This window comes from Xenopus laevis, chromosome 5L (assembly GCF_017654675.1).
Source record: "Xenopus laevis strain J_2021 chromosome 5L, Xenopus_laevis_v10.1, whole genome shotgun sequence".
In the NCBI taxonomy this organism is placed as follows: Eukaryota; Metazoa; Chordata; class Amphibia; order Anura; family Pipidae; genus Xenopus; species Xenopus laevis.
Window position 1 is genome coordinate 96669079 of NC_054379.1, and position 16196 is coordinate 96685274.

Below are 16196 nucleotides of genomic sequence, written 5' to 3' on the forward strand. Positions count from 1 at the left end.
AATATATACCCAATATATCTTCTTGGTTGTGGTTGGGAGTGTAGGGCTGCTCTGGTAGCTAACACTATCTATAAAGTGCTACCAAAAAACACTTAGGAATCTAGTCCTCAATTCGCTATTCTTCACTCAAGGTTCTTCTTCACAGTCGCATAATTTCTGGTCCTCTGATGCAATCTTTTTGGGACCCCGAACCTTGTAGAAGATGATCAATAGCACTCTTATATTACATGTATGCAACAATTAAGCTACTCACTGAGTCCCCTATAGTCCTCAGCACGTCTCATTAAACCTCTTTTTACATAACATCATTGCTTTATAATAATCCAGCCCCAAAACATGTGAAATAATTGGACCATGAAAAGGAAAACCTTGGGCAGCACTGGATCTAGTTTAGCAGATCTATTTACACTGCCACAGAACTTTAGAGCATGTTCATATTCAAACAAATGGTATATTTTCTTTGTACTTAATACTGATACTAGTTACATAAGCTTGACCCAAGCTGATGGCAAAATCATAATGGGTTTATTAAAATGTGTTTAGTATGTTATAGAGTGTTCTATTCTTTGCAGTTGTTCAATTGGTCTTAATTAATAATAAAATTAAAATAGTTTTTAAATTATTTGCCCTCCTCTTTTGCCTCTTTCCATCTTTCAAATGGGGGTTCACTGTAGGTTTCTGATTTTATTGTTACTTTTTATTACTTATATTTCTATTCAGGCCCTCTCCTATTCATTTCACAGTAGCTCATTCAAATCACTGCCTGGTTGCGAGGGTAAATAAACAATTGCATATTGTCTCAGAATATCACTGTCTCTACACCATGCAAAGTTAATTTAAAGGTGAGCTACAACATTATGGAAAAAACACTTAATCAAGACAAAAATATTTCCTAAGCACATGTATAAATCCCATACCTATATAGAATATATATATATATATATATATATATCTCATATTTCTCTTGTTTAGTTTTAGCTATTATTTTTAGATTGTGGGTGTAAACATGAAATCTAAAAATAGACAGGTTCAGAGGTCTAATAAGTAATAGCTTCAGTTCCACAAAAAAAAAAAAATATTTTGAGATAAACATTTTATTTTGTATGCAATGTTTATTCCCTGGTGCTTTTTCCTTTAAATGATAGTTCAGATTCAGTTTCCTGGAATGGTCAGATATTTACAAATAATACTGTGGGAACTTTTAGTAAGAGTAGTGATCTACTGCTTTTACAGATTCCTACCCTGAGGACTATTGCTTTCAGTATTGCATAATGTATAAATACTCCTTTTAAATTTTTTTTAAAATAAATGGATAATTCTGTGATCCCAATATCCCACTGTTTTGCCTCATTTTAGGGGGTGCAGGGGCTCTGTATTTAATGGAACTTATCAACTGGCATGAGAAGTAAATCCAGAACCAGTGGGTTAATTGGGTACACCCACAAACAGATTTTTTTTAAATTTGACATTTTTTTATTACCACTTCACAGAATATATCAAGTATATGCTGTGCCACGATAAAACACTTTCCTTAATCTAATAGTTTTTTATTCTTATCTTTGCTGTCTGCTATTAAGATTTTTTTTCAAGTTCATTGCATTGAAGGTCATGTTAGTCAATAGTTTTTTACTGAGGTTTAGGACAAATAATAATGATTTTATCGCAATTATCCTGAAAGAAAGTTCAGTAGAATTGTATAGATTTTGTCCCCTTATCCGTTGTAAAATAAATGAGCGTCGTTTTATGTTCTAGAATCCAGCTGTTTACTGGTTAAACTGAAAAAACCCTACCATGTTGCAGGAGCTCTGTTTCTGAATATAAGACTCATATTGTGATCATGCTGTGTTTTTGGTTTATTTAAAGTTTTTTTTAGAATTGAGATATGATTATCCAAATTACAGAAAGAAAAACCTTATCCCAGGTCCCAATAGATCCAATATGTAATTAGATATAGCTTTACGATGGTGGTGGTGGTGATTAGGAGTAGTAATACCTGCTACCACAATGCACACAGGGTAAGAGAAGAAGAGTGCTTTTGGTCAGGAACAATCCAAGCTAAAGGGGGGTCAGCTAAGAAACTCTTAGAAATTGAATTTACTCAGTTATATCTTATGTTGAACTACAGAATGACATCAGATATGTAAGAAATAATTCAAAATGGTTTGAAAGTTGACACATGACATTAATTATCAAACTGGAGATTTCGAAGGATTGCTAACAGTTCAGTATTTTTTTCCCATACTTTCTTGCAAATTAAATTTTCCTGAGGTAGGCATTGGTGCCAAAAAATTCTGATTAATGACAAATTGGCTCCTTCCTGTAAACTGGAGCCTTAGGGGGTTATTTATCAAAGTCCGAATTTATCTTAATATTTTGTACTACAAACTCTGATCAAATCTGTTCGGGTTTTTTACGCTTATTTATTATTACATTTTCCCGAAATTTGCGGGGGAAAAAAAATCAGATTTTCACAATTTTTTTGGATTTTTCCATCGAATTTCACGATATTTTCGGAATTTTTAGCAAAAAGCACTGGTTATTTTTTTATATACTGTATGCAGTCAGTGCATATGAATATGACATTTTTTATAAAATATTTGTTTTAATATTTGCTCCTCCTAGACAAGGAGGTAGGACCTATAAGATAGCCAATCAAAATTAATCATGACCTATTAGCACATCTGATTTTTTCTGCTCCCACTAAACAGGGAGGTAGGATATCTTGCTATACTTTTTTTTTTGGTGAATCTAGATGGAAGCTCTTGCATTAGTGGTCGATGTATCCAAGTTGTTGCCAGATTCTGGTGTGGATAATCTTGCCTGCTGGTGGTTGCCTGGGTGGCAGCAATAATAAGATGGCTAGTGCCAGGTTTCTGTTTGTGGTCAATAGTGGGCATCTATGTTTTGTTTTTTGCAAAAGATTCTTCCCAGCTGGGGTTTAATGTTTGATAACCATATTATTGAGGTCCCTCTAGTCTCTAAAGTGAATCAGTCCCTTAACATGTTCTGGAGCAGGTCATTCCTGTACTTATGTGAGTTTTTATCTCTCATTTTCAGGTACTATACTTATATCAGCTTCCCTGTTTCATGGCTGTGATGCAGGCTTTGTTATTAAAGACCTTTTTACCATCTGTTCGTTTTATCGTATGTTATTTTATTCCCAACTCTTACTGTTCTTGGGGCATGGCTTTGATAGATCCCAACTGTACTATTAAGGGACACAGAAGAAAATGAAAATTTTACTTACCCTGACTTGTCAGTCATTCCCATTTCAAGTTATCAATAACGGTTCCTGTAATGCTATGGCATGTGTATAGCAGTGGTGAAGAGGAAATCAGGTCTCATAAGTCATGATTAATTTTGATTGGTTATAGTATAGGCTCTACTTGTTTAAGAGGGGCAATACTGCCCATCTGTACTGACATGTTGGGACTAGAAGAAATGGAATGAACGAGAAGGTGAGATTCTCATTATCTGCCTTAAAAAACATATTTTACATTGTCGGCAATGTAAATGTGTCATGTGATTCAGACTACATGCCTTCATCGCCTACATCCTCGGTTTAATGGAATGGGTTTTCTTAAACTAAAAACATTCATAAATTCAACAGATTGTCTTGCCATCAATATGTATTTATGCCCCATAATTACAATCAAATACAAGGTACTAATTTATTATTTTAAAAAATAGTTATTGGTTAAAATGGACTCAATGGTAGATGGCATTTGAGTAATTTGGAGCTTTCTGGACACTGGGTTTACAAATAAGGGATCCCATACAGTAATGGCTAAATTTTTTTGGATTGTTTAAGAGACAGTCTGCCTACATACGATAAATGACAAATGATAGAAAATCACAGTGCTCTTGGCTGCAAGGTATATAGTGTACTATTTAGCGCTTCAGTTATACACCACTGGTGAGTGATTTACTGAGTTCCTACACTGACAAGTATTGTTTGTAAGTGCAATACTTTTTCAAGCTTTATAATAAAGAAGTGTTTTACACTACTGGCACGTTGAGAACAACTTCCAAAGTTGTTCAAGATTTTAAAACCTGTATATTGGTCATTTGAACCTAATGCTGAGTGGAAAGAATGTCTGTGGTCATAAGAATATAGCTTTTATATATCCTATGGTACTGTAACATTACTGACAAATAATACCTTCTTCCAATAAGTACAACTATTTCTAAAGGTTTCTCTGGCATATTGCCTTGTTTTTGTACTTGGCACAAACACTATGCCCACTACTTTTTAACTGTTGGATCCCTGTAGAAGTTCATTATGCTTGTAAGTGAAATATAATTCAAAACAGAGACAGCTCATCTACAGAGAAATAGGTTACAGTTAATAGTGTGAATATGTGCATGACATAATGTATTGTCTCTTTAAAAAATCTTTTTTTCCCAAAGTCTGAAATTCTATTTCTGAAATTATTTTGGGAGACACAATGTAAGAATAATGTCATTTAAGGTGGAGTCATAGCTCTGACAAAGATGAGATGAGAGCCCCACTAGCATTTGGATCATAAACATTACAACTCCTACACTGATTATACTCTTTCATAGCTCAGTGGGCAGCACTCCTCCCTTACAGTGCTGGGGTCTTGAATTCAATCCCAGCCAGAGCAATATCTACAAGGAGTTTGTATATTCTCCTTGTGTCTGCATCAATCTCCTAGAACACCCAAAAACTACATTGACCATAGTATGAATGTGATGGGGACCTTAGATTGTGAGTTCCCCTTGGGCCGGAAATGATGTATAATCTCTGCAAAAATGTGTTGGCACTATAGAAATAACATGCAATAATACTACAGAAATGAAAGTCCTCTTACAGCAGATTTCACAGAGCCTGATACCAAATTTCTTTGCAGAACTATTCCACTAGCAGTAACAGTATTTCCCTGATCAGCCCCTGCATTTTATTGGCATAGGCGAGTCAGACATTCAACCACTTTTCCAAAGTATAAGAGATGACAAACTGTTTCTACCAAAATGCAAATAATCAGCAGCGGTAGTCACTATAAAAATACAAAGTCCTTCAGTGAATTACATAAGTGATCCATCTATCAGCACTCAAAGAAGCATAAGTAGTAGTGAATGATTATGTACAATGGCGATGTATCTGCGCAAACTAGTAATGTATGACCTCTTGGGAAATCATACGCTTTAGCCATGAGGAGAGTGTATACAGATAAAGACGCTGACACAGGCAAAGAATTTATAGTCGTCTTGTCATTGGGGTGGACAGTGACAGATTGATTAAAGTTGATACATGTGTCAATGTCGTTGTCTGCTTTGAGCAGTCAAACACCATTCTACTCTGTGGATAAGGCTACAGATCACATGCGGGGAGAAAAAAATTACAAAAATTATTTCTAATTAATTGTTAAATCAGAAACCATCATTACACATCAGTATACATTGGCTCTGCCCATGAGGAATGCAATTATAAATAGGTCTCGCAGTATAAAAAGCGAATCAGTTTTGTATTGTGTTTTCATTAAACATGGAGCTGGTTAAAATACTTTATTTGTGAGTCCCATTTATAGAATGTATTTTGGATTGGTGACACTGCTTCACAAATGTATATCTGTTATTCCAATTCTAGTTACAACTTTTTTTGTGACATAAAATGTTATATAACATTAGTGCTGGCAAACATCTCTCAATAATGAAAGTAAGTAAGTCTAGCACTGTAGCAATCATCCCAGTAAAACAAATGCACACTTCAGGTACAGAGATATGCACATATTTCTTTGGGATTTTCTGGCCAGCACTAGTCACTGCAGAGAAATCCTGGACAGTGTCAATGAAGAAATCTCTCTGCATATAAGTTCATAAGCAGGCATGGTTCTTTGGCTATATGGATTTTACACTGGCTCTGTGTGTGGTCTCTTTCAGTCAGCAACTGGTTATCCAAAAGTGTGAAGAGTAAATTCATTTGGATCTGTGTATTGTTGCACACAAGCTAATAATAAACCATGTTTTGACAGTTTAATGGGGCAATACATTGAGTATATAGGTAGCGTTTACCAAAATATATGTTAATATTTCCATTACCTAAGAATACTGTGTCTGTACTGGTTTTCCACTGGATATGCAAAATACAAATACTGCTAATGTGTGATTGTTGCAAAACCAACTTCTAGAAATGTAATATTCAAGAAGTATTGCACAGTATTGTAACATCCAACTACATCATCCAGAATAAGCACAAATCAGCTGATTTTATGTACTACTAATAATAATAAAACATAGAGACGCAGAACAATAATTGTCATACTATGGCTATGAATAGAGATAGGACCAGTGATTGTACATTCAGGAGACAATGAACCAGCACCACTAAAGAGAGCACTATAGAGGGTACAAAAAAACACCCCTAGTGAAACTGGAGGGATTCAAGTTGCTTAAAATAGCCACACAGTTTCAGAATACACTGTATGAGTGCTCCAAAATTGGGAAAGTAGGGTGAACTACTACTTCAGACTCTGATGTTCTCTTTACTGTTCCGATTTTGTCCCTTGCAGGTCCCGATTTGAATCTTTGAAATTTAGTTAAAGAGTTGTGTGACCAAATTGTGGTAGCTGTCACAAATCCACAAACTTCAGCAAGATCAGCCTATATTGATAAGGACACAAAAGCATTATGTAGCCCCATTCCAGCTCTATTCTTAGTGCAGGATAAATGCCTTAGGCTATACACACTAGGGATGTACCGAATCCACTATTTTGGATTCGGCCGAACCCCATATTTGCATATGCAAATTAGGGGGGGAGGGGAAAACATTTTTACTTCCTTGTTTTGTTTCCCTCCCCACCGGGGAGGATTCAGTTTGCCTGGGCAGAAGGATTTGGCCGAATCCTGCTGACTCCTGAACCAAATCCTGGATGCATCCCTAATACACACATACACAATGTAAAAGAGCGATTGTAGCTATACAAATTGATAAAAAGTTTTTCCTATTATTCTTCAGAGGGCTCGTTCACTATATAATAGTGAAGCTAAATAATCAGGAGTTTACTTTCATTTCTAACTTTTAGTAGACTGTTCAATCCTAATTGTTGATGGGTTGCTATTGGGAACATGCAACTTGGCACTTGTGTTTGTTATTCTAGGTACATTTTATGGCGCTGGGGCGCAGTACAAACCTGTGGAACTAGTCGCAATGTCACTATGTCTATCCTTTAGCAAACATTTATCTGAAGAACACTGACACATACTCAATACTCTTAGATTGAAAAATTGCCCCTGTAGATGTTTTTCAGAGTGTGAACTATCACATGACTTTTTTTTTCTCAAATACTGTACACATTTGCTATTCATAACAGAGCTCATGTTAGACTTTGCAGGTTGGCAAGTTCTTCTAATAACGCTATCTCTGAGTATTCAATAACCAGTCCTACAATTTGCAATACCATTGAGTGTATTACACTACCTTGGGTTGCTAAGCCATACCCTTTTTTGGCTTCTAGTCAGAGAATCATAATACTGCAGGAAGGTTATATACTGTGATGATCATGGTTTTGATAAACATTGTGATTCACATCTGTAGAAGTCATACTAAAAAATGAAGCATATATAGGGGCCCTTTAAGTATGTCATTACTCTGGGAATTTGCCCCAAATTTGTTAAATGGACAAAGAAAGTTGCAATTGGTATGAGATCAGGCTATATTTAGATTCATGCCTTTGTATAATCAGCATCACATAAGTGTTTAACTGCAGGAGATAAATGCTCTTCTTGTGTGAAAACTATCCTGCTGTAATAAACAGTAGATTGCAGGTAGTGCTTTAGCTTTCATAGCACAGTTATAGTTCTATGTTTTAGCTGTAATCTATTTTTAGTTCTCTAATCTTGTTTATTGCTCAACAGCTCTTATGCCAGAGGAGAGAATGTCTTGCTCGGAACCAGAGATAAGAATGTCTTGCTCAGAACTAGAGAAGAGAATATCTTGCTCAGATGCTGAGAACAGAATGTCTTGCTTGGAACTAGTAGAGAGAAAGTCTTGCTTGGAACAATTCACCACTGAATATTTTTGCTGTCTTGAGCAAAGCAGTTAATCTGAGCTGATCTGTCTTCTCTATAACTGTAACAATTTCAATGCCATGGTATAAACTCCAGAATATGACTCAAAGGATTTCACCTAGAACTTGTCTAGAAAATTCACATTCCTAATTTGCCATTGTTTTGAAGCTTAACGGAAAACGATACCATCAGAATGAATACATAACCAACAGATATTATACGGTATATGTGTATATTATAAGTGGCCTATTTAAAAACTTTACCAAATAAGTATATACAGACATGTCATCTGTTATCCAGAAATTTCCGCATTGCAGGAAGGTAATAGACTCCATTTTCCTCAAATAATTCTAATTTTTACAAATGTCTTTTTTCTCTGTAATAATAGAACAGTACCTTTTACTTGATCCCGACTAACATATAATTAAACCTTATTGGATGCAAAACAAGCCAATTGGGGTTATTTTTTTTACAAGACTTAAAGAATGGTGACCCAAATTACTGAAATACGGGTCTGGAAAACCACAGGTCTTAAAGTTCTAGGATTCTGGTTCCATGAAACACAGGCTACACTGTTGTCGATTATTTTGCCTATAAAGTACAAACTAACCAATACAGGAAAGCCCGTGGCTTCATATGGGCATATTTAAAATCAAAATAGTGATGTACAGGTCGGCCTGATATAGGCCGAACCATTGTCCTCCATTGGGTAGGTAGCAAATCTGATATTTCGCCAGCCAGCCATTTTCTTGTTGTTTTTCATATAAAAAGGTCAGGTTCGTTATGCATGTATAAATCACTGTGGGGCAGGTTTTGAAAATGTGTTGGTCTGTGCCATTTATCTATCATATATTTATCTATATATAATTAGGAAATACTAACATTCAAACTAACATTCCAACATTAATAACATAGCAAGAAAAGGTATATGATAGGATAAATTCCTATAAAAGCAAAGGTTTAGGTAAGGTTGTAAGAAGAATAAAGAAATGCAAGTACGTCTTTTATTGTTCACAGGCAACAAGAAAAATCTATACTTTTTTACTTTCATATAGAACAACCAATAAATCAATTTAGGTCTTTACTGAGTACCATTAAATAATTTTCCAGCTACTGGATCATACTGTATATAATTCCATGCATTTGATTCAACACTGCCTCCAATGCTGTTTATATCGTTTATCATTGCTGTGTGCCCAAATGACAAAGCGAGAAGTAATGCTGGGTCAAATAGGACAATGTCACAATTTTTTTTACAGATGTAAATATTCTCTAGTGCGACCTGCATGGATATTTCTTCGTTACAACCCTTTGCATCCGCCTTCAGCTTATTTATATTCCTCTAGAATATCAGTAAACTCATGAGAATGTTTTTATTCATAATGCTCTTTTGATCAATATATTATTATTGATATACATGAGCAGGATCTGCTTTAGTACTTCTACTTCCACTACTGTATATGTTAACATATCATGCAAATACTTCAATGAAACCATGCTTCAGGTAGATAAGTAACTCATAGCTTGTGATTGGTAAACTCTACAAGAAACAACATTCACAACCAAACGATAGTATTTTATACTTCCACAAACAATTCTCATAAGTATAATAAATGTTAACGATTTAATTGTGTTGGCCAGTAAATCAGAGGGGAAAAACACGAGTGCTATAAATGTGACGTTGTTAATGGCTAATTATATAGGAATATTGTATAGCAAGCTTTCTTAACTCTGAGGTCTCTTTTTCAGGGTGAGATTGCATGCTCTTTACTAGATTGCAAAAATACAAGTATATTACCAGCTATGCTATTAAGAAACAGCACAATACACAGAATACTAAATTAAATAATACCACACTATAGCTAACATGTAATGAAACAGTTATTGCTGGTATCAGCAATTACAAATGTAAACTGCAGCTGGAAAAACTTCCTTTCTAATTGTGCTATTAATAGGCAGTATTAATATGGTTAAAAGCAGCAAACTTTCACCCCTATACACACTTGCATTGCCCCCCAGCATTCATTAAAAAGGAACTTGTACTTACTTTAGGGATGTCCTATCCAGAAAATAATAATCCACAAACTGGGCAGAGGCTGCAAATTAAAGTTCAGCACACACAATCTTTCAACTTAAAACTAGGCAAAATTCAGCAGCCCTGAAGTCAACATGCAAGAGCCATTCAGCCACGCAGAAAGGTTTGTTTAAAAATACGAGCCCTTATTAGGTAATCTTTTTTGAAGACGAGTAAGTGGAATTGAACCATGTCTGTAATCTATTAATGGTGGAGAATTCTTAAGCAGCACATAAACATTAAAGAGTGCGTACCGCAATATCTAACCCTCTACAAAGAAAACTTTTACAGCAGAAATGTGACATTAACGATAGCATAATATGGACAATATTAATGAATGCCAATAAAGATTTTATGAGATGCATGAAATGCTAATTTACACAATTGTAAAAAAATGTAATATTTCTGCAGAGTCCTCCATTTATCCGGATTTATCAGGCTTAAGTAAAATGCCTATATTTGCTATATTATATATATGAAATGCTTATATTTTATTAGGTCATTTTAATAGTTTTTTTTATGTAATTAATATAGATTTGTCAATAACTGTACAAATGATCAAATATGTGGTTGAGTATTAATGCCCAACACTGCTTTTGCTATAACCCCATAGTGTATATGAATGTGCTCAACTCTAAACAATGAGGCAAGAATACCAAGTTTGGGGTTGTTTTCTCTGAAAAAAGGGACATGATTACCGTTCTTGTCCTAATGCCACATAGAAAGAATGTATGTACGGTACTACTCAAAAATAATAATTGATAAGTCAAAAATACAAAATCTAAATTTTTAAATTAATTATAGAGGATTTACTCACAGTTCACCCCAGTCCCAAGGTGCAAATCCAAAACACTATTACAAAAAAAATGCGAGGACCTCCAATAATAAAGATGCAATTAATTAAAAAATTAGAAAATTTACTAGGACATAAAAACCAAACGCGTTTCGTGCCTATTGGGGCACTTACTCATAGGCTGATGAGTACGTGCCCCAATAGGCACGAAACGCATTAGGTTTTTATGTCCTAATACATTTTCAATTTTTTAATTAATTGCATGTTTATTATTGGAGGTCCTCACATGATTACCGTTTACAAATAAATTAGAGGACATTATAGACAGATAGCAGGGGGTCTTTTGTCCTTAGAAAAGAGCAAAGAACTTCTTGCCTTCTGATTCTTTCCGACTTTCAAATAGGAGTCACTGACCCCATATAAAAAACAAATACTCTACACATTTATAAGCTACACATTTATTATCAGTGCTTCTTTTGATTACTTGTCTTTCTTTTCAGGTTCTTTTCTATATTTATATAGAACCTGACAGTTTCCCAAAACATTTTTTTCCTTTGAAGAAACCTGTAATGAAATATGTTATCAAGTACCAATACTTGCATGTTTGTAAGAACACCTAAGATTGTGTGATTAAGCTAACAGTTCTGTATATAAGGTGATAAATATTAAAACAATATACAAGTACATTTCCTCAAGTGCCAGACTTTTTTTCCCAAGTGAAAGTGATAGACTTTTACTACTTTTAACAGAGATGTTTGGAGACCAAGGAGTATAAGGTGATTTCTCTGACAAACCATAGCATTAGTCAATACAAGAAAAGACAGTCCAACCTCAACGTCTGTTTATCCTAGTAATGTTTTCTGTGTCTCTGTTTGCCTACCTTACACAAATACAAAATTACAGTATTGTCCCATCAATTGTCTCTGTTTATCTTTTTTTTTAATAATACAGTAAGCAACAGCTTTTTGATGAGTTTGCAATACTAATTATTTGATATTTTGGTCAAAGGTCAAGTTTTAGAAGTTAGTGAGGTTTTTTATCCCTCGAATAGATTCACAACTCGCATGTTTTCTAATTTATAAAAATACCTCGAATGTAAAAAAACTCGAATCAATGTAGTCAGGGTGAAAAACTCGAATACTTAAATTGATCAAGTTTTCTGCGGAAAGATACTGAAATTGCTTGAATTAATCAAGTGGAATCCACCGAAAAAAACTCGAACATCATGAAGGCTACAAATATCTTCAAATGGTTCAAGGGACCTCTGCCATTGACTTCTACATGACCATGATAGGTTTTAGCTGGAGTATTTTCAGATTTGAGCTATTTCCAGCTTCGGGGTATAATAAATCTCGAAAAACTTGAGGTTTTGGAAAAAAAAAAACTTGAAAATTTGAGTTCTGACTGAAAAATACCCTCGAAAAATTGATCTTTAATAAATATCCCCCTATATTTTTGCATTTGTTGATTTTCTAAAATATAGATTTTTAGGCTTATCTTATTTGTAGGGTTTCTGCCTAGTGATATTGAATTTTGCTGTAAATAATAGCTTTGGTATTGATTCTATATGTTATGAGGCTAATATCTATCTATACAGTATATATATATATATAATGATTTTAAAAACTAGTGGTGAGCACAACTTTCCCTTGTTTGTTATAGTTCTACAAGAGCAGTGACCAGCTCCATGTTGTAGCTCCCACCCTCTCCAACTATAGTCAGGTGATCCCACTGGTGTCTAATAAAAGGGCAGCCAAGTTTGGGAGTTTTACTTCGAAAGCAGCTAGTAAGTTGCAGGTAAAACGTATTCGTCCCTTTTATAAAATGTATAATTAAACCATAGAATTCTTAATGAATCAGATGAAAATTGAGCATAGGACTGGCCAGATATGGGATGACTTTGACGTAGTTGGCCAGCTTAAATATATTGCAATATATGGACAAACAATCCCTGTTTTGTTTAAAGGGTAAGGCATTTTTCAGTAGCAGTATGCACAAAATGTCTCTGTCTTAAATATATTGATAATGGGTTGAGTGCAGAGGAATCTTGTATTTGTCTATATATATATATATATATATTATTTTTTTTTTTTTTTTTAATTTTTTTTTTTAATTAACAAATGGCTTATATCCTTAAGCCACAGGTATATCCAGTAAACAATGTAAATATGAATAAGAGCTGTGTGCACATAAAGTGAAGAGGAGATCAACTTTACCTACAGGCGATACAAGAAATGAAATGTCTATTAAGCAAGCAGATAAGGTGTTAGAAAACTCGTTCAAATATTAATTTAAAAACAAATATTCCTTCTAACACTGCTGTTATACACTACATCTACAAACCTACCAGTTTTCTTCATAGGGAGAAAATTCATGCCCTCCTTGAACAAATAACAACACTGTATGAAAAACTCTACTGTTGTTTATATTTTGAAAATAAAATACATGGAATTTACAAGCCTTGGGCAAATTCTGTACTTTGTCAGGGCTAAGAGAACCTTGAAATCCCTCGTTTCAAAATGGACAAATAAATACTCAATTAACCTGCCTGTATATTTCTAAATCAAATGAGGACATTGGGATATACAGTGTATATTTCTAAACCCATGCAGACATAGAAAACACACAAACTCCTTAAATTACATAGTTATGTACACAGTCTCATATATTTATCCATCCTTATAATCACACTGTATCTTCAATATACCTTGAACTGTTAACATTACAGTGCACAGTACAAATTGCTCGTATATTGATTTTAAGTAATGCACTTTTCTCATAGACAAGAATTATAATTTATATATTTGAAAACCTTTATATCAGTGTGGTTTTTGCTATATGTCTGACTACACTGCCATCTAATAGCCACTCTTTCTTTGGAGTATGGACTTTTCCCATCCCCTCCTTTTCCGTTCTAACTCAATGCTATCCTTGTTGCCTACAGTTTGACATATATTTGAGACAAAGACAGGTGCTGCTAGTAAAGGCCAAGTGAAGATCAAAACCACTGACTTACTATTTAAAAAGGTAACAAAAGTGTTTATCATTTTGTCATTGCAATCAATGTTTTTATACTTTATAAAACCTTTTCAATAACTTTAACTGTAACTGACAAACTAACTGATTATTAGAACATTTGTGCTACTCAACATATGACAAAACTTGATTTCTTTTTATGAGAAGGTAATTAGAGATCTCGATTCTGGGATGGCAGTAGATGTGATTGACTTTGCTAAAGCATTTGATACAGTGCCACACAAAAGGTTACTGGTTAAATTAAGGAATGTTGGCCTAGAACAGTGATCCTCAACCAGTACCTCGTGAGCAACATGTTGCTCTCCGACCCCTTGTATGTTGCTCTCAGGGTCCTCAAAGAAGGGGCTTATTTTTGAATTTCAAGCTTGAAATGAAGTTTTAATTGCATAAAAACTAATTACAGTCCCAAGTAGAGCTTCTTGTAGGCTGCCAGTCCACATAGGGGCTACCAAATAGCCAATCACAGCCCTTATTTGGCACCCCAAGGGACTTTTTTCATGCTTTTGTTGCTCCCCAACTCATTTTACATTTGAATGAGGCTCACGGGTTAAAAAGGTTGGGGACCCCTGGCCTAGAACATAGTATTTGTACCTGGATAGAGAACTGGCTAAAAGATAGACTACAAAGAGTGGTGGTAAATGGAACACTTTCTAATTGGACCAGTGTTGTTAGTGGAGTACCGCAGGGCTCTGTACTAGGTCCCTTGCTTTTCAACTTGTTTATTAATGACCTGGAAGTGGGCATTGAAGGTATTATCTATTTTTGCAGATGATACTAAATTGTGCAGAACTATAGGTTCCATGCAGGATGCTGCCACTTTGCAGAGTGATTTGTCTAAACTGGAAAACTGGGCAGCAAACTGGAAAATGAGGTTCAATGTTGATAAATGCAAGGTTATGCACTTTGGCAAAAATAATATAAATGCAAGTTATACACTAAATGGCAATGTGTTGGGAGTTTCCTTAAATGAGAAGGATCTAGGGGTCTTTGTAGATAACACGTTGTCTAATTCTGGGCAGTGTCATTCTGTGGCTACTAAAGCAAATAAAGTTCTGTCTTGCATAAAAAAGGGCATTAACTCAAGGGATGAAAACATAATTATGCCTCCTTATAGGTCCCTGGTAAGGCCTCATCTGTAGAATGCAGTACAGTTTTGGACTCCAGTCCAGTCCCAGGGATATAAATGAGCTGGAGAGAGTGCAGAGACGTGCAGCTAAATTGGTTAGAGGGACGGAAGACTTAAATTATGAGGGTGAACTGTCAAGGTTGGGGTTGTTTTCTCTGGAAAAAAGGCATTTGCGAGAAAATGATTACACTTTACAAGTACATTAGAGGACATTATAGACAAATGGCAGGGGACCTTTTTACCCATAAAGTGTATCACCGTACCAGAGGCCACCCCTTTAGACTAGAAGAAAAGAACTTTCATTTGAAGCAACGTAGAGGGTTCTTCACAGTCAGGACAGTGAGGTTGTGGAATGCACTGCCGGGTGATGTTGTGATGGCTGATTCAGTTAATGCCTTTAAGAATGGCTTGGATGATTTTTTGGACAGACATAATATCAAAGGCTATTGTGATACTAAGCTCTATAGTTAGTATAGGTATGGGTATGTATAATTTAATTAAAAGTAGGGAGGGGTGTGTGTATGGACGCTGGGTTTTCATTTGGAGGGGTTGAATTTGATGGACTTTGTCTTTTTTCAACCCAATTTAACTATATAACTACAGTATGTAAAAGGCTTTTTAATATGTTCTGTATTCTTCTAAGAGGTATGACAATTTGCAAGATGTTATTAAGATGATACTCCAACCAGAGATACAAACATAAAATGGAAAAAATTGTTCTCTGCCTTACGGCAAAAGTTTTTAAAGTAACAATGGCCTGTACCAAACAAGAAATAACTGCATCAGGAAACGATAATAAGAGGATAGACAAGTACATTACATTAGAAACCTCACTACAGAAGTAAACCACACTTAAGTGATGGCCATAACTGATGCCTAGCAATATCAGGGTGCAACAATGGTAACAGTTTCTAAAAAGCAGAAGACATACAGTAGTAATGGTAATAGTATCTAAAAATCACAAGAAATACATACAGAAAAATGTAAAATGTGAACTAAACAGTTTTTTTTTTTTAAATCTAAGATATTGCAATTATGTATTTAAACTATTCCGAAAGCAAAGGGAGGCAAAACGTTATTTCCTTTCATATAAATAGTTCCAATGATCCGTAAGCTTAGCACCTCAACAATAAGCA

At 34.8% G+C, this 16196-nt stretch overlaps 1 protein-coding gene across 16 annotated transcripts in view; it reads right to left on the bottom strand.

Annotated features, from left to right (window-relative positions):
- LOC108704156 (regulating synaptic membrane exocytosis protein 1) overlaps positions 1 to 16196 on the bottom strand; it is a 203831-nt gene that overhangs the window by 12903 nt on the left and 174732 nt on the right. Inside the window, exon 1 of one of the 16 annotated variants that reach the window (XM_041563145.1) lies at positions 10079 to 10138. The exons of the other annotated variants lie outside the window; for them this stretch is intronic. The gene's annotated coding sequence lies outside the window, so the exon portion shown is untranslated. Of the gene's footprint in view, positions 1 to 10078; positions 10139 to 16196 lie in introns of those variants that run through there. 16 annotated transcript variants of the gene reach the window in all.